Source organism: Culex quinquefasciatus, chromosome 3 (assembly GCF_015732765.1).
Source record: "Culex quinquefasciatus strain JHB chromosome 3, VPISU_Cqui_1.0_pri_paternal, whole genome shotgun sequence".
In the NCBI taxonomy this organism is placed as follows: domain Eukaryota; kingdom Metazoa; phylum Arthropoda; class Insecta; order Diptera; family Culicidae; genus Culex; species Culex quinquefasciatus.
This window is the reverse complement of record NC_051863.1, coordinates 184207768-184226741: the sequence shown is the minus strand read 5'-3', so window position 1 is coordinate 184226741 and position 18974 is coordinate 184207768. Positions and strand designations below refer to the sequence as shown.

Genomic DNA, 18974 nt, shown 5'->3' with positions numbered 1-18974 from the left:
ATTTTCGTTTTTCTCCAAATTCAAACAATATTTCATTTGTTTAAAAAATAGGGTACTTGAAGGACGTGTAAATGAACAATCTCAAGCATTTTTGAAAATGATTTTTCGTAAGTACTTCGATTACCGGTGCAAAAAGGGCTATGTTTACCAATGGCTTTTACGTCTTTTTGAAAACTAATCCATGAAATAGACAATTTTTTTCCGTGAAATTTGAAAAATTTGAAAAATTGAAATATTTGACAAGAAAATTTGGGCAGTAGAGGGTAAAAGGTTGTTTTATCTATAATGCACTGCTGAATAAAAAATAAAATAAAACTCAATCAGTGAATTCAGGCCATTGCACATTTTATTTCTGGTTTGTAAACAAAAAAAAGTATTTGTGAATTTTAATTTACAAAAAATCCGAATTAGATCTTTTTTATCGTAAATTCATTTTGAATTAAAAAAAAACTGGCAACATAATATGGAGCAATTATCTACCAAAACCGGAAATGGATTTTATTCGTATTTTTTGATTTGGCTCAAACTTTGTGGGGGCCTTCCCTATGACCAAATAAGCTATTTTGTGTGATTGGTTCATCCATACAAGTCTCCGTACAATTTTGGCTGCTGTCCATACAAAAATGGTATGTAAATATTCAAACAGCTGTAACTTTTGAGTGAATTTTCTGATCAACAAAGTTGCAGGTATTGTTGAGGATTTTGAGAAAAAAAAAAAATAGGTACACGGAAAAAAAATTGCAGACTTCTTAATCAACTTTTTTTTCACTTAAAATCAATTTCCCAAAATACGTATTTTTTGATTTTCGAGATTTTTTGATATGTTTTAGGGGACAAAAATCCGCAACTTTTGAGCCATAGAGAAACATGGTCAAAAAATCTGCCGCCGAGTTATAAATTTTTGAAAAAATAGTGATTTTTGGAAAAAATCGTAGCTTCATGCAAAAACAAGTTTGACATTATTTTTTAATGCAAAATTGAATTTGCAATTTGCAAAGTACTTTACAGATTTTTTAATAAAGAGCTCCGTTTTCAAGATATAGTCACCGAAAGTTTGATTTTAGCGAAATATTTGCATTTTTTCAATTTTTAAAAATAGTGACCATGAGTGACCGTTTCCAAAAATATTTTTTTTTGAAAACTTCAGAAAATTTTCTATAAAATTGTCTAAGAGACATTGAAGATTGGACCTCGGGTTGCTGAGATAGAGCCGCTTTAAGAAAAAGAAACACGATAATTGAAGTTTTCTTAATCTCACCAAAACAACCCACCATTTTCTAATGTCCATATCTCAGCAAATAATGGTCCGATTGATTTTCAATTTAAACACATGAAAAATTCGTGAAATTTTCCGATCTTTTCGAAAAAAATATTTTGAAAATTTTTAAATCAAGACTAGCATTTTAAATGGGCGTAACATTTAATGTTTCGCCGTTTTAAAATGTTAGTCTTGATATAAAAATTTTCAAAATATTTTTTCGAAAAGATCGGAAAATTTCACGAATGTTTCATGTATTAACATTGATAATCGGACCATTAGTTGCTGAGATATCGTCATTAGAAAATGGTGGGTTGTTTTGGTAAGATTAAGAAAACTTCAATTTTCGTGTTTCTTTTCTTAAAGCGGCTCTATCTCAGCAACCCGAGGTCCAATCTTCAATGTCTCTTAGACAATTTTATAGAAAATTTTCTGAACTTTAAAAAAAATATTTTTAGAAACGGTCACTCAAAAACATCAAAATGGTCGAAATCGGTCGATTTCGTGAAGAGTTGCTTTAGGATATTTTTTTAAGAATATTTATATTTATCCATACAAACTTATTTTAATCGGGAAAAAACTCCATCGATAAATTATTCAATCCGGAAAAACTCGCGCAGTTGCTGGCAGCATAAATTTATTATCCCCTTTTTAACCCCGTTCGAAGGCGATATCCCACCAGCAGCAACGACAAAAGCCGTACTATTTTTTAATCAAAACATTTCTCACTCAACTCCGCATTCGAATTCGAGACGAGGGTGTTGAAATGTATTTCCAAAACTTGGTCTTGATCTGCACCGGCTTCGAGCTTTTCCTCCAATTTCACCTTCCAAGAGCGGGCCATGGGGTTGGAGGTTTAGTGGGCCGTTATGCTTTGTTCTAAGTGTAGTCGGGACGAAAGTTTTCCGATGAAAATTCCATTCGTTCGCTCGTCGTTTTGGAGCTCGTCTGCAATCGACACTTTTTTCCCCGCTCTCTCTCTCTCTCTGAGGGGAAGAAAACTTTCCACCCTCAAGTCGACGTCTCGAATAAAAGTGCGAAACGAGAAGTTTGTTTTAAAGTTTTTCACACACATGCACACGCGTTTTTTTCAGCTGCTGCGACAGAAGAGTACCTACTCCAACAGCCGGAAAAAAAAGGTGAAGGAAAGAAGAGTCTTCATAATGAGATTTCGAAAATTGAGAATGACTCGCCGACGCCCTCATTTGGCGGAGAAGTTTGAAGATGTGTGTATGTTTTAGGAAAACGAAAACGGCACTAAAAAGCTCCAATGGTTCTCGCAGATGGGGGAGTTTTGGGTGAAATGAAAGGGCGGGTTTTGTATTGTTGAGAACAATCGAGCTTGAACAAGGCAGAAGCAGTTGAGCACATTGGGATTTTAAAACTAATTTGTTATTTTTTTACCTTTTTAATTATAATTAAATTTTTTGTTTGTATTCAAAAAAATATATGCAAACTTGATTATCTGAAGTCATCGTAAAAATTTCACTTCGGATATTCGAATCTTCAGAATTTGCCAAAACTCCAGGTCATTCACTTAAACGTGAGCAGATCACACCAGCAGAAGAATTTAATGAAACTTTTAACCCTCACAGCTGGGTTGGAAGAAAAATCCCCCCAGTGAGGGGGAGTGGGAGCTTTCCTTTCAATTCACGGAGGGGACGGGGAGGCATTTTTGGAATAAATTTTCCAGCTTTGTGTTTCGCGTTCACTTTTGTGATGGAGAGTCCTTTTATTTCTTGCCTTCCCGAAGCTGGTGGATCTTCCTCCTGCCCCGACTAAGACGATGACGACCGCTGGAAGTGCGATGCTGAACCATGACGCGAACCCGCGCAAGTGCCATTTGACGTTCGACATTCCGCGGTTAAGGGGTTGACTTCTTGGTTGAATCAAAAATTTGTAAAATCAAACCTGAATAAAAAATGATTAGATTTGAAACATTTTGAAGAATTTCGCAAAATTTTCGGGTTTTGAAAACAATCTTGAATATATTCAAGCACGAAAATGTAGGTAAACCCTTAACAACTATGTCCCAACTATGGGCGCTTCTGGTATGCACTGCTTCCAGAGGTTGGCCGGAAGAGCCTGTTAGAGAAAACCTCTGCTCAACCATCCGAGCAATACGGGCCTCGAGGCTACCAGACACATAGGCTCGTCTTGCTCACAAAAGGAAAACCCCCGGTATAATCCTAGACTCGTCGAGGAGAAGATAAATATTTCAGAGCATTTTCCCGGTGCACATCGCAATCCCGCGTGCTGCATACTGATGATGGGATTTTCGACATCCTTCCAGCCGAACCCCCCAGCTTTTTCCGAGAAGAGAGACACACCCGGATTCAGTCCCGGCGGAAAAGTGCTCCGGCACTTCATTTGAACGGTCCAAGTGTGCGTTGCGAGGACAAAGTTTCTGAGCCGTTGGAGTTTGGATGGGTCTGTGTGTGTGTGTGTGTGAAATGGTTGCTCTTCATATTTATAAGCAACTTCTCGGAAGGAGTGCATATCCCCCCCTCCCGGTAGTGTAGACCTTAGTGACGCAGATAAGCGTTATCAGTGGAGGCAGCAGGCTCTCTTCCGGGTAATCCGTGGTGGGAGATCAAAGTGGTGCAAATTCAGCGGAAATTTAGATGACAACCACGTGGAAATTACGGCTTGCAGTCATTTAAACTTCAATTTTGATGAACCAAAACAACTTTAAATAACTGTTTGAGCTTTTGAAGCTTTGGACCAATACAATTTTAATTCGAAATAAGGGCTATTTATTGTTTTACATGTTTATTTAAACACTTTCTATTAATTTGGAACACTAATCTAGAGTTTTTTAAAAGCTACAAACACATGAAAAAAAAAAAACTCTGGGTATTGACTAGAGAAACAGTGAATATAAAAGATGATAAACCATTTTTTTAAATTTAAATGGTTATTTTGATTATTTTGTGATACACTCTACAACCCAACCCGATAAAAAAAACTTGCCAAAAATCAATATTTTAACCAACATTGGAAAGAAAAACTCTTAAAATTTAGGAAAATTTTATGGTTGGAAGTGTTACTTGTTTTATGTGACTTTGACAATATAAAAAAATGCATTTTTTCTGGGGTCAGCGTTGGTTGTGTTTACACTAATATTTTCCTTATTATATGTAAAAATTAGTATGCAGAGCAATTGTCTACAAAATCGGTCTTTTTTCTTAAATTTTAATTTTTGTATTTTTTAATCCGACTGAAACTTTTTTGGTACCTTCGGTATGCCCAAAGAAGCCATTTTGCATCATTAGTTTGTCCATATAATTTTCCATACAAATTTGGCAGCTGGCCATACAAAAATGATGTATGAAAATTCATAAATCTGTATCTTTTGAAGGAATTTTTTGATCGATTTGGTGTTTTCGGCAAAGTTGTAGGTATGGATATGGACTACACTGAAAAAAAAATGATACACGGTAAAAATAATTTTGATGATTTTTTTTTATTTTTTGTCACTAAAACTTGATTTGCAAAAAAACACTATTTTTATTTTTTTTTATTTTTTGTTATGTTTTAGAGGACATCAAATGCCAACTTTTCAGAAATTTCCAGAATGGGCAAAAAATCTTTGAGCGAGTTATGAATTTTTGAATCAATACTGATTTTTTCAAAAAAATCGAAAAATTGGTCGCAAAAATATTTCAACTTCATTTTTCGATGTAAAAACAAATTTGCAATTAAAAAGTACTTAAGTGAAAATTTTGATAAAGTGCACCGTTTTCAAGTTATAGCCTTTTTAAGGTAACTTTTTTGAATATAGTACCATTCATTTTTTAAATTTAGTGCCCCTGTTTGCCCATTCTTGAAAAAAATATTTTTGAAAATCTGAGAAAATTCTCTATACTTTGCATTTTTAAACTTTGTTGATACGACCCTTGGTTGTTGAGGTATTGCCATGCAAAGGTTTAAAAACAGGAAAATTTATGTTTTCTAAGTCCCACCCAAACAACACACCATTTTCTAATGTCGATATCTCACCGATTTTCAATGTTAAAATATGAAACATTCATGAAATTTTCCGATCTTTTCGAAAAAAATATATTCAAAAATTTAAAATCAAGACTAACATTTTAAAAAGGCGTAATATTGAATGTTTGGCCCTTTTTAAATGTTAGCCTTGGTTTAAAAAAATTGAAAATATTTTTTTCGAAGAGATCGAAAAATTTCACGAATGTTTAATAGTTTAACATTGAAAATCGGACCATTAGTTGCTGAGATATCGACATTAGAAAAAGGTATGTTGTTTGCGTGGGACTTAGAAAACATAAATTTTTCTGTTTTTAAACCTTTGCATGGCAATATCTCAGCAGCTAAGGGTCGTATCAACAAAGTTTAAAAAAGCAAAATATAGAGAATTTTCTTAGCTTTTCATTTTTTTTTTCAAAGGTGAGCAAACATGTGCACTAATTTAAAAAAATGAAAAACTTCGACTGTTTTCAAAAAAGTCACCTAAAAATGGACTTAACTTGAAAACGGTGCACTTTATCAAAATTTCACAGAAGTACTTTTTGATTGCAAATTTGTTTTTACATCGAAAAATGAAGTTGAAAAATTTTTGCGACCAATTCTTCCATTTTTTGAAAAAATCAGTATTGATTCAAAAATTCATAACTCGCTCAAAGATTTTTTGCACAACCTGGAAATTTCTGAAATGTTGGCATTTGATGTCCTCTAAAACATATCAAAAAATAAAATCAAGTTTTAGTGACATAAAGTTAAATTAAAAATCACCAAAAAAATTTTTACCCTGTATCTTTTTTTCCAGTGTAGTCCGTATCCATACCTACATCTTTGTCAAAGACACCAAACCGATCAAAAAATTCCTTCAAAAGATACAGATTTTTGAATTTTCGTACATCATTTTTGCATGGCCAGCTGCCAAATTTGTATGGAAAATTATATGGAGAATCTAATGATGCAAAATGGCTTCTTTGGGCATACCGAAGGCACCAAAAAAATTTCAGTCGGATTAAAAAATACAAAAATTAAAATTTAAGAAAAAAGACCGATTTCGTAGAGAACTGCTCACAAGTTAGTTGTCTTTTCCGATATGTACTCGAAAATCTGTACCTTTTTGGAGGAATTTTCTGATCTATTTGGTGTCTCCGGCAAATTTAAGGTACTGATGAGGACTATCAGGAAAAAGGTACACGGAAAAAAATGCAGATTTTAGATAACTTTTTTCATGTACTGTTTCCAAAATCAGTTCATTTTATTTTTTGTAGCTTTTGAGCCAAAGAGAATTACGGACAAATATTTTGCTTTAATATTTTAATTTAAAATATTGTGTTTTAGAAAACATACAAATTTTACTCCAAAACTTTGTTCAACATCAGTTTATTACGTAAAACTAAACTTGCAATCGAAAAGTACTGTACAGTATTTTAGACAAAGTGCACCGTTTTCGATTTTTAAAAATTTTTCAATTCGGAAAAAAATCGAGGAGTTCTAATGAAAAAAAAAAAAAAAAACGGGAAAATTTCTATTTTCTAAGTCTCATCCGAACAGCACCTAATTTTACAATGCCAATATTGAACAAGTAAAGATTTGTTTGAATTCTCTTAACGATTTTTATTTTTATTTTGGGATCAAGACTAACATTCCAAAAAGGCGTTATCTTAAATATGTGGTAGTCTCAATTCCAAAATTTAAAAAAAAATATTTAAAGAGATCCAAAAATTTCACAATATTTTTATCATTTAAAATCGGTAACTTTAGTTGCTTAACTATAAGCTTTATAAAAAGACCACCGATGAACCACGTAGACACTTTTTTTTTCGAGATCTAAGACGGATTATCTGAAGGATTGTATTCGAGTTCTGTGACCCAATTCGAGTTAAATTTTAATAGTTGATTGCCTATTAAATTACAAAATGACCTTATTTCATTATTTCATCGCCACCATTTTGGCCGCCATCTTGGATTTAAATCATTGAATTATTCAGATAATCGAGTATGGACTGCACAGTAAAAAATTGCGTAAATTTTGAAGGTATAATTTTGGAAGGTTGAATATATAAAAAAAGGTGAAGTTATTTATGTTTTCAATTTTCTGAGATACGATTTTTTGAAAATAAAAACTGGGTTTTTCGACGCGCCACGCGCATAGATTGGAAAATGACGAATTGAAATACGCAACTATTGGTACCCTAACATGTCCAAAGTTTTTGTTTGAAAAGGTCCAATAAACCAAATTATTAATTTTTGCTTATTGGGAGTTTTTGAATACCCCTGACTCAAGGCGGTTCTAAAAACACCCAATAAGCAAAAAATGAAAATTTGGTTTATAGGACCTTTACAAAAAAAAAAAACTCTAGATGTATAGGTCATTGAAGTTATCGCAGTTTTAGTAAAAAAAGTAGTTTTTTCCCGTTTTCGTCATTTTCCCATTTTAGCACGTGGCGCGTCGAAAAACCCAGTTCTTATTTTCAAAAAAATCGTATCTCAGAGTATTGAAAACATAACTTAACCATTTTTTGATATATATTGTAAAATTTTTCGAGGAACCGTGGGAAAATATTTGCAGACATAGGCTCTTTGGCCCCGAGACCTTCAAAACAGCGTTTTAAGTTTTCATACGACCTTTTCAAATGTTAAACTAGATTTTTGAAACTTCTTACTATTTTTCCCAAATAGCCAAACTAATCACATTTCTTTTGCGTCTGAGACAGCTAAAATCGGATGAAATGGCGTGGAGATATGATTTTTTGAAAAAAAATAATGTTTTTTTGCAAAAATCGACGAAAATTGAAATTTTTCGGACTACCCTAACACGGCGTAGGTCACCCTAATGGCCAAACAAAAAAATACTGGTCGAATTATTTCGGCCAATGATCCTCCATAGAAAAATTGAGCTCGATAGGAGAACTTTTGCTTTAATCATGCTGTTTTCGTGGGGAATTGCTGTATGATAGATTAAAAAAAAAAAAATGTGAAAAAATTTGATAAAAATTGATATTAATTAATTTTCAAAGTGTTTTTTTTTTCTTGACTCGAATGACATGATAGCATTTTTTACGGAAATTAGAAAGAATTATGACTTTTCGACTTCCATCGCAAGGCTGTACTGAATGGGTAATTGGAACCTAAATCCCAAATATGAGCTCGATTGGACGAAAACTTGAGCTAATGGATAGCTTTCAAAATAGAAATATTGACAGAGTTTCAACCAAACACAAAATAATTTATGAAAAAATGCTTACTCTTAGGAAAATCGAACACATTTAAATGTAAACAAAACTTTTAAATCAAAAGACATTAGCGATACCAAAACAGTCGTCAAAATTTACCCATCCGTGGAACAACTTCAACCCTCCCCTCCAAACATTTACTCATTAATTCACCACTTAAGATTTTCACAATTGAACGCCACAAAAGTTCCCCACCGAAAACCACTCACTGGAAGAGAGAGAAAGAGAAAGATAGGGGAGGGGGGGGGGGTAGGGGAACTTTCTCCAAAAAATCCTCCTCCCTCCTTCCTGCCCCCGCCAAGCCTAAACCCATAATTCCCCCTCAAATTTCATTAGCACGATTGTCCTTATCTTGTAAACATTCACTGTCGGATGATTTTTGTGGGTATTTTTCGCACGCATCGTTGAGCCCGTCCTTTGGCATGGCAATATTGAGGAGGGGCTCCAAGACCCTGGATTACTGGGGTGGATGCACCTTGGGAAAAACAATTTTTGGTGATTCTCTAACTTTTATTTATGATTTCTTCAATCGTTATTTTTAAAATTAAACTGCCAACTTGATAGAATTAAACGTGACATTTTTCCCAGTGTGTACCCGCCAACAAAAATGCTTTCAAGAAAAAGCCCCCCGCAAGTTGAAAAGTCCACTCGTAAAAAGGTGCACGATATTTCGTCGTAAATTCATTTGGAACTTATTTCCCTTCCAAGCGGGAGGGGGTGCCACCTTCCCGAGCCCAACGGGGAGAATTGCAACCAATTTTGAGGCAAGGGAGCCCACTTTTTTCACCCCCGAAAAGATGTTGGCGGCCTGGGCGAGACATGGATGAAACAAGATTTGCACGATTTTCGAATTGAGATAAAGTTTTAAATTATATTTTCTTGCCCCGGCGGCCTCGCTAATCTTGTTTGGCTGCTCGGTTGTGTCAGTGCGACTTTTTCCAGCAGCTGTTTTTATCAGGAAGTGGAAAAAAATACAACCTGAATTCGTAAACAGAAGTCAACTTTTCCAGCCAACCTAGAGGGGAGGGTGGACTTTTTTTTCTCGCTGGCCGGATGTTTTGGTTTTTCTCGGTGCAAACTCAGAACAGTGGAAAAATGACCCTGGAGCATACTAGTGGGAAAAATGTGGAACCAGAACTGATGGTTGTGCCTTGTTGTGACGAAATGATAAATAAATATAACAGCATAAAATAGCAATCTAGTAGCACGTAAAACGCCTCGATGTAAAACTTTGTTTAATTTATGAAATTGTATGTAAAATTACACGCAGAAGCATGTAAAACCTACGCAGAACAAAATATGTTTTTTTCCTGTTAAATCTACCAAATCACATGTTAATTTTAAATTTTCCATATAATATGATGTAAATTGCCATGCAACTTGCATTTAAATCTACATTATTTATCATGTTACTTTTTTTCTGTTATACCTGACCAAAACGTCAAGCTCAGCAACATTGGATGTAATCTGTTTCAAACTTCAACGACCTGATAGCCGTGCGGGTTATGGCGCAGTCTAACCCAAGTGTGCTGGGTTTGAATCTTGCAGGTTTAAAGCATGTTTTGTGTGTGCATGCTTTTGCATGTAATTTTACATCGAATTTTTTGCTGTCTGTATTTTTTTGATAAATGCAAACTAATTTTCTATGAGTTTTATGAAACGTAACCTAAAATTTAAACATAAATTCCAGTGACAAATCTATTCCATCAGATTTTCCTCCACCACGGATCGTATTTTCCACGAACGCTGTAAGCTGATGGCTGGGACTGTAATTTGTAGCGTACCGTTACTGTCACACAGCGCGGTCGGGGGGGTAGAATCTGCCAGACAGACTTTCGTCCCCGCCAGGGTTTTCATGTTGCTGACCGACATGCTTGTTTTACACTGGAAATTGAACAACAAAATGGCTACGGAGGACCACCCACCCTGGGGAGAAATTTGTTCACGCGAGAAACGGAGCCAGGCAGCCTTTCCGTTTCCCACAGCATTGCGAAATTATGTAAAACTATAGTATGCGACCGTTTCGCCTGAAAGTCGGCACGGTTATGCGAAGCTTTTGGGCAGACAGATTCCTGGGATGTAGGTGTATGCGAAATATTTGTGCTGTTTTCGTAGGTGGTTTTGGAATGAGTGGCATTTTAAGCAGCTGTGGTTCGCTGAACTCACGTTTCATGTTTAGTACTTCTTTAAAATCTTCTTACGATAGACTTGCGCTACTCGCCACCAGATGTCGGGATAAATTTTCACTTTACTTGCATGCAAGATTTGTAATCACTTTGATTTATTGTACGCAATTTGTCCGCTCAACTTCCAGCGTCGTTCAGCAAAGAGTAAATTCATAACCAACGTTCAATTGGCATTCATAAGTTAAACGACATGCGACATCTTGTGTTGAGTAGCAGAACAGAGCGAAGGATGTCGATTGAACTTTTTCCCCTTTGAGGTTATGTATGCGAATTATGTTTTGTTAAATTCCAGCGTTCAAAACAACTTTTGAGCAAAAATTCGAGCTGATATTTTGTTAACTTTTGATGCTCTATAATTTTAAACAATATTATTTTTCAAAATTATTTTTTCAAAATTTTTTTATTGCGTTAATTTATAGGGGGCAAAAGTTTACACTCGTACTACTTGAATTTTTTCTCAAAAGTTGTTCTAAGAGCTATAAATTGAATTTTAAGTTTGCATTCCTATGTAACAGAACAGCGAAAATTTGAATCGTCATTCTTCGATGCGGTGCGCCATCTGTTGGAATTTTTGAACTTTTAATCGCGAATTCTGAATTCCACCGCTTGTCATTACGAAATATTTCGCAACTACTCCGGCTTCATCCCGCCCCGCCACACCAAATCGCTGTTGTTCCGTTTTGCAGCCGAGAGTTAAAAGCTCAACATTGCTGGAATTTCCGAGTTTGAAAGAAGCATTCCACCGAACTCGACTCAACTCTGCCAACCACCATACTTTGGTGGCAATGTTGGGGGATTTCGAGGAAATTTTCTCTATTGCTCCGGGGGAGAGTTTACCTCTTCCCCTTTTTCTACCGCGGGGGTGGGGAAATTCTGCAGCAAATCTCGTTCTCCGAGTGCTGCTGCGCCAGCAGTGTTTGCAGTAAAAATTGAGAAGTGTTGAAATAGTAATAATCATAACTAACTCTGAGTGGGTGTTTTCGCCTGGCAGCAGGGTTGCCAGCCTCGAGAAGGTGTTTGCATTTGCCAAACACTTGGTTTCAGGTTGGTTTGGCTCGGTAACCAAATCAGGGGGTTTGAGATTTAGCAGAACTTCGATGGAGATGGGTAGGGGCGAGGGTCGGGCTGTTGGCTAGGTTGGGTTTCTCAGGATGCTAATCCTGCAGCTTCCGAAAACAGCACTCTTTACCTCTAAGAGCATTCCAGACAAAGCCAGAACTGTGGCATGTTTTGTTTTGGCACACGTGTGCCACGTTGGGTTTTGTTGTTGATGGGTAAATATTCCTTTGAGCACATTGAATAATTCACCACTCACACAGGTAAACCCTACAGTCAGAGCAGTTGGAATTCTGGGCAGGAGCTAATCCAATCCAGGTTGTTTGGTGCATTAAGTTGTTGGGTTAGTTTGGATTGTTGGCTTCATTTGGGGTTTTGTTGAATTCTGAAATTACAGCTCAGCTTTTTACCATCTGAAAATGGGTTCTAGGATTTGGTTGGGTTGCTGGAGCGATAAATTTTAGAGCATGAAAAGTTTTTGGTTGTTTTCAGAATGAATTACTGACAAAACTAGCCAAAAGTATTCATTTTGCATTTCACCGACATCGAAATAATTCGCGATTAAAAGCTCAAAATTCCGACAGATGGCGCAAAGCATCGAAGAATGACGATTCAAATATTCGCTGTTCGGTTACATAGGAATGCAAACTAAAAATTGAATCTACAGCTCTTAGAACAACTTTTGAGAAAAAATTCAAGTAGTACGAGTGTAAACTTTTTGCCCTCTATAAATTAACGCAATAAAAAAAAATTAAAAAAAAATATTTTGAAAAAATAATATTGTTTAAAATGATAGAGCATCAAAAGTTAACAAAGTATCAGTTCGAATTTTTGCTCAAATGTTGTTTTGAACGCTGGAATTTAAGAAAACAGAATTCGCATACATAACCTCAAAGGACGGAAATTTTAATCGACATTCTTCGCTCTGTTCTGCTACTCAACACTAGGTGTCGCATGTCGTTTAGCTTATGAATGCCAATGAGAAAACATATCATATTGGAATTGAAATGAAATAACTTGCATGCAACAAATACTGGAACGAGAACAACTGTTGCATGCAAGCTTAGCGACAATTAATACCGACATCTAGTAGCGAGTAGACGTAACATTTCAATTTGGGAAATGTCCACCCGTCCATTAAGCCCTAACTCCCACTGCTGAGTACAAATTCCAGCTTTTCGCATTTTCTTCGTATTTTCCATGGTCACGGAACAAAAAACTCCGAAAAAACCGCTGCATGTACAAAACAGGAAGCCCCAGCAAACAAAAAAGTGCCTTGCATCACGTTTCCTTCCTTATTTTTTTTCTTTTCAGTATCCTTCGCTGCCGTCGTCGGTCGCTTTTTATGTGACATCTGTGTGTAAGGATTATCCTCGAGTGAATGCGTATAATTTTGCGCTTCTTCCTGACAGGGCACACACACACGCTCTACGTGTAGGTATGCTTAGGACCAGCCCCTTCCCCTTCCCCACGTCACAATTCCACGTGTTTCACGACGCATAAGCATAACTGGAGCATAGCACGGAGTCAGCTCCAGCGCGCTGGCTGGCGATAATCATAAAAACTGAGGGTCCCATAATCAAATGCTCCGCTTTTGCTGTTTGCTTCAGCATCGCATTTATTCATTATGCCAACGACCGACCGACAAAAATTCCGGCACGTGCTGTCCCCCCCCCCCTTCCTGGCGACCCATTTGAGTTGGGTACTCTTTTTGGGAAGGTGACATAAAAATTATGCCCCCTCCCTCGTCGAAATTCGTGCGAACGCACCGTGGGACTATGACGTCATCGCGACGGCCCGGAATTTGCATCTCATTAAACGTCAAAATTACCGGCGCCAAATCGGTTGACATTTGCGGATGAATATTCAAACGTGATGCACAAGCTAATCATTCGATGAGCGGGCGAACAATTGTGCAAATGCGCCTAAAGTTATGCACGATTATTGAGGGGGGCCAGGCCTACCTTGCCGAATTAACCGCAGAGTTGATTCTTTGAAGTTCTTTTTCCTACGCCATTTTAGGTGGATTCGAATGGCTCTTTCACATTCCATTGACCCCGGGAACGGTTTTTAAATTACACAAAAATCTCCATGAATAATCCGGCTGCTGCCTCTGTTTGCAGGCCACCACGTGAAGAAGACTAATGGTGATGAATTGCTCGACATCATTCTGACAAACTCCTGCCCGACACACGCTTCCGCCAACACCTACTCAGTGGAGCGCCCTCTGCTGCTTCGCGAAAAAAATACATAAGCACGCCCCATAATTTATTCTTATTTTACACAGTTTTTCCCCTACTCCGTGCTTTCTTCCGTCATTTTTCAGTTCATTAGTTCTGTTTGCATAACGTTACGCGCTTTTGTTGATAAACTGCCGTTAAGGACAAAAGGCAGACGTGGGGCAAGCAGTCCCGGTTCACCTTAACGAACTCGGGTGTTGGAAATTCCGGGGAAAAAAAATCCTCATTTAAAGGCAGAAATTTCAGTGTGGTTGGGAAAATCACACAGAACCCGCAGAATCTGGCAGTGACAGGCTCGATCCCAGTATGGTTGGCTGGTTCTCCGAAACCGGAGATAAGGCTGTTATCATTTGGGTTGTACGCCAGTATTTCTGCAGAAAAACCAGCCGGCGCCCTGATTGTCTGTTGCGAGTTATCTCCTAATACGATGAATGTGGCATATGGCGTCGGTAGTGATAGGGAAAAGTCCGGCGACCGGACAAATATTTGGTGGCGTTTTTGTGCATGATAATCAGCTGAAGAGGGTTAAGTTCAATAAACTTTTCGAGATGTTATTCAAATGTACATTTTAAGTCATTTTTCACCTTTCTGATGAACAAAACAAAAAGATATTAATCAACTTGCATGCAACAAGCTGTGGGTCGTCAAAACATCTTGCATGCAATATCAGCAAATGTTTATCCTGACATCTGGTGGTGAGTAGACGTAACTTGTCAATTTGAGAATTGTGCAGTGTTTTCGCCTTTAGAGGAAACAAATCTACTTTGTCATACCTTCCACAAAGTGCAATATAATTTTAAATGCCTCCCCAAAACTCACATTTCATCGACAGTCCCGCAGTTCATCATTTCGGGTGCGAAATTAATAGGATTACAATTTTGTAATTAGTTGCAGCAGGGTGGGCCAAGTTGGAAAAGCGCGCAGGAGGTGACAAAACTTTTCCTTTCGGGGAAAATTCTCCTTAAAACAAAACGTAGAACAAACTTTGCCTTCCCCTGCCGGTGGGGGGGGGGGGGGTGGAAGGCGCACCGGAAGGTTCAATCGATTAATTAAATCAAACAACCCTCGGAAGCACGGAAACTGGCCCCGCAGCAGGTGCGCTCCACGGGGTGCGACCTTGTGCGAAATTTGAAGACCTTGCGGAGTTAATTTTCGCGACATTTTCGGCTGGAAGTATATACTGGAAAGGGGTGAAAAGAATTTCAATACTGAAATATCAAAAAGTACAGTAGCGATCAATTTTAAGAAAGGCAAACAGACGCCAACCAGGGTGTCAATAATGATGATGGGACGGAGGTAATTATTCATCGCATTTCGCGGAATTATAAATTCCGTTTGACCTTTGGCCGAGGTGCTGAAAGGCGCACGATCCTTCAACACTTCCACAAAGACCCAAAGAGGAGAGGAAAAGCACAAGGCCGGGCACCCTTATCAATGTCACCGCCAGGGTCGGACATGTCATGAGCTTTTCGAACATCGTCCCCGCCCACACACCGACCGACACCACCCCACTTAGCGCCGGCGTTGATTGGGCGTCGGGGAAAAAAATCCCCCCTGACTGATGGCGCCCCGACTGACAGAGTGTATGACAGAAGGGAAAGTGAGCGCGCTTCCTCACTTCATTCGCACTCAAATTTAGATAGTGACTAAGTGGGTACTAAATTTCATAACCGGAGCCCCCTCTCTTGGGGGTAACTCTTTTCCGAGTTGGGACGGCAACAAACCCGAAAACAGTTAGTTGGAACAACCGCATAGAATCTAACTTTTGTGTGATTCATCACATATCAGTTACGAACAGATTCTGCAGGAAAACCTACACGGAAAAAATCGTGTAGAGCAGAAACGTGTTTTTTTTAACAAGCTTGCAGAATTTAATTTAGGTTTGGGTTCAGTTTGAGTTCAAATTTGAGAAACGCTGTTGTCATATGCCGGATTCGGATGAGAAAAATTATTTCAAACAATTTGGTGTATAACTTTCTAATATTTGTTTGTTTTTTCTATGAGAAAACTGGAAATTTAGAAAAAGATAGTAATTTGGACTATTTGGCAAGAAAGTCTGTCAAAAATCAATGAAAATTGTTGAATCTACGTTAACACGTCTGTTATCATTTATATAACTGTTTATTTCATGTTCCAAAACATGTTTTTTAAAGAAAAAGTTCACAAATTTTTGCGCGCCCAAAAAATGATGTTCATTATTTTACAGCAAAAAAATTTTCTCGTCTTTTGCAACTAGTTTCATTAAGATTGATGCAGGGAATCATGAGAAATAAGCGATTTTGTTCTTCAATCCAACAGAAAGGAATACGATTTTTGGCAAGTAACCTCATTTTGGCGCCACCTACATTTGAAACACAGTCGCGCTGCAAAACCTCAATATGGGAGACATTGGATATAATCTGGGTGATGAATAGAGAGAATGCGTAACGTGATTTTTGAATGATCCCACTTTGCTTACATCTACAAAGTAGCAGGCTGTTCAAGCACAAGTATGACTTTTTTCTTACTGGTAAATGAGCTGTAGTATGTGTTTTATTTTGTCTAGTTTTTGACATTTTTTGCTGTAAAACTGTGTGTGTTTTCAAGTTTCGATCGGTTACAAGAGGATTTTCTTTTTACGGGTAACGAAGAACTGCGACGAGAGTATCATTCTGCGATGTCGCAGATAAATTCTGGAATCATGCAGCTCTTCCTGGTCCAGCGATAATTCGCTAATTCTAGCGAAGTTGATCAAACAGGCAAAGAAATTTTTCACTAAACCAGTGGGGTTTCAAACGGATTCAAACAATAAAGACAGCTCCTGGATGGATACAACCGCATCGCCTCCATAAACAACTTCCATGCAAAATTATAAAAAAAATGAGATCTCGCCTTCAACTTTCTTAAAATTTCTTGACTTATACTCCAGGTCCTCAAAAGTGAAACATTTTTTATTCTTGCAAAAATATTTAAAAACAAATTTTAATGATCGATAATAATACACTCTACTTTTGGCGAACAGTAAATTGGTTCCACTTTGACAGTTCAAAATTGAGGCCGTTTTGTGAACCACTATTCAGCACCCAGGTTATAATCGTATGAAAAATCATACTAACATCAAAAAATTATAGGGTTTGGAATCGAGATGATGTCAGCTTTCGAGTGCACTTATTTACATAAAAATTTTCACAATTACACTTAATTACAAGAACATTTTCACAAAAATACGTATTTTTCCTGTATTCCTGTGAATGAAAATGCAATTATCCTCGAAAAATACTAAAAATTATTGTTCTTGCAATATGGGTATCAAATAATTGGGATTCTTTAAAATAAATTTAGAATGTTATATTTTTTTAAATACAAAAAAAATCACCAGATAACCAAACACCAACAAACTACGTATTTTTGAAAAAAAAAAATCAAAATTTTCGGTTTTTACAGTACAGCTATCAAACGATCGGGATTTTTTTCATACATTTAAAGTTATAACACATTTTTTTTTTGTAAATACCCAAATGTAATAATTTTTTTCTTGAAAATACAAAAAAAACAAAACTACGTATTTTTGAAAAAAATACTGAAAGTTTCATTTTTTTCAATATGGGTATCAAATATGGGTTGAATATGGGTATCAAATGATCAAATATGGGTATGAATGATTATTTTTGGATACATTTCGAATATGGTATCATTTTTTCGAAAATACTAAAAACAAAACATCGTATTTTTGAAAAAAAATACTCAAAATTTTAGTTTTTTACAATATGGGTATCGAACAATCGATTTTTTTCATAAATTTCGAAAGTTACAACACAATTTTTTTGAAAATACTCAAATTTTTCACAAAACTACGTATTTTTGAAAAAATACTAAATTTTTTTTTTACATTACGGGTATCAAATGATTGGATTTTTTCATACATTTCGAATGCAATAACATTTTTTTAAATACTAAAAAAATCACTCAAATTTTTCACAAAACTACGTATTTTCGAAAAAAAATCCATTTTTTAAATTGGACATTTCACACCAAAAATCTTGCCAAAAATAAATTATTTTTGAATTTCGAAAAATCTCATTTTTAACAAAAAATGTTTTAGATGACAAAAAATTACATCGTTTAAGCTAAATCATAAATTGGACAAAATATTTATTTTGTTAAATTGTCGAAAAAAGTCGTAATTTTTTTGGTTTTATATTTCATTGCAACAATAAATTTGAAATCAAAAATACAATAATTACAGAAATTTATTTTGTTTTTACCAATTTTAAGACAGTTGCTGAGTTACAGGAAGCAGGCAAAATTTAGAATAAAATATTCAAAGCAACCTATAGGTCATAGGTTTCCTATGAAGGACTTTTTGAAAATAAAAAAAATCATCCATGGTAGCGCATCTGGTCTTGAAAAGCATTTAATTTCAATAAAAGTAAAAATGCTGCTGCAGTGCTGCTAGAATTTTATTATGACGTATCGGACAGGTTCTGGGAAAACTGATGTATACAGGACAATTGATCCGGAAAAAATGTCATCCAATTTTACAGCCTCTGGCATTTTCAAGATCAATAATATCTACATAAGTCTAGATATCTCAAAAAAGTGTTGCCAAATTATTAAACTTTTAGGATAATTTTCAAACACCTTTACTTCCCCTGATCGCATAAATGTCCCATATGCATTTCCTCACTTTTGAGTTAATGATGCAGTTTGGTTTAAAACCGTGTGCTGTTTCAGAAAAGCTTTAAAGTCCACTGGAGTGACGATATCTCAAGACAGTGTTGCAAGGCAAACAAACCGTTTGAATTCTTTTAATACCAATCCCTTCAATATCTCAACATAAGAAAGGACTTTAACTTGTCATTCAAAAAAAGTACAGTATTAATGCTGAAACAGACTCTTTTCCGTGTCAAACGAGAAGCAACTTTGGACCGAACCCGTTTCAGCAGCAGCAGCGCTGTTCCTCCAGTTCTACAAACAATCACCACTCTGGCTGTGTTGTGAGTCATTGAGACAACTGAATGCCTCCACACCACAAACTGTT

General features: G+C 36.3%; 1 protein-coding gene across 14 annotated transcripts in view; it reads right to left on the bottom strand.

The window, feature by feature from the left end:
• The window catches only part of LOC6041261 (protein alan shepard), a 340069-nt gene that overhangs the window by 44074 nt on the left and 277021 nt on the right, over positions 1 to 18974 (bottom strand). The gene's annotated exons all lie outside the window — the stretch shown is intronic.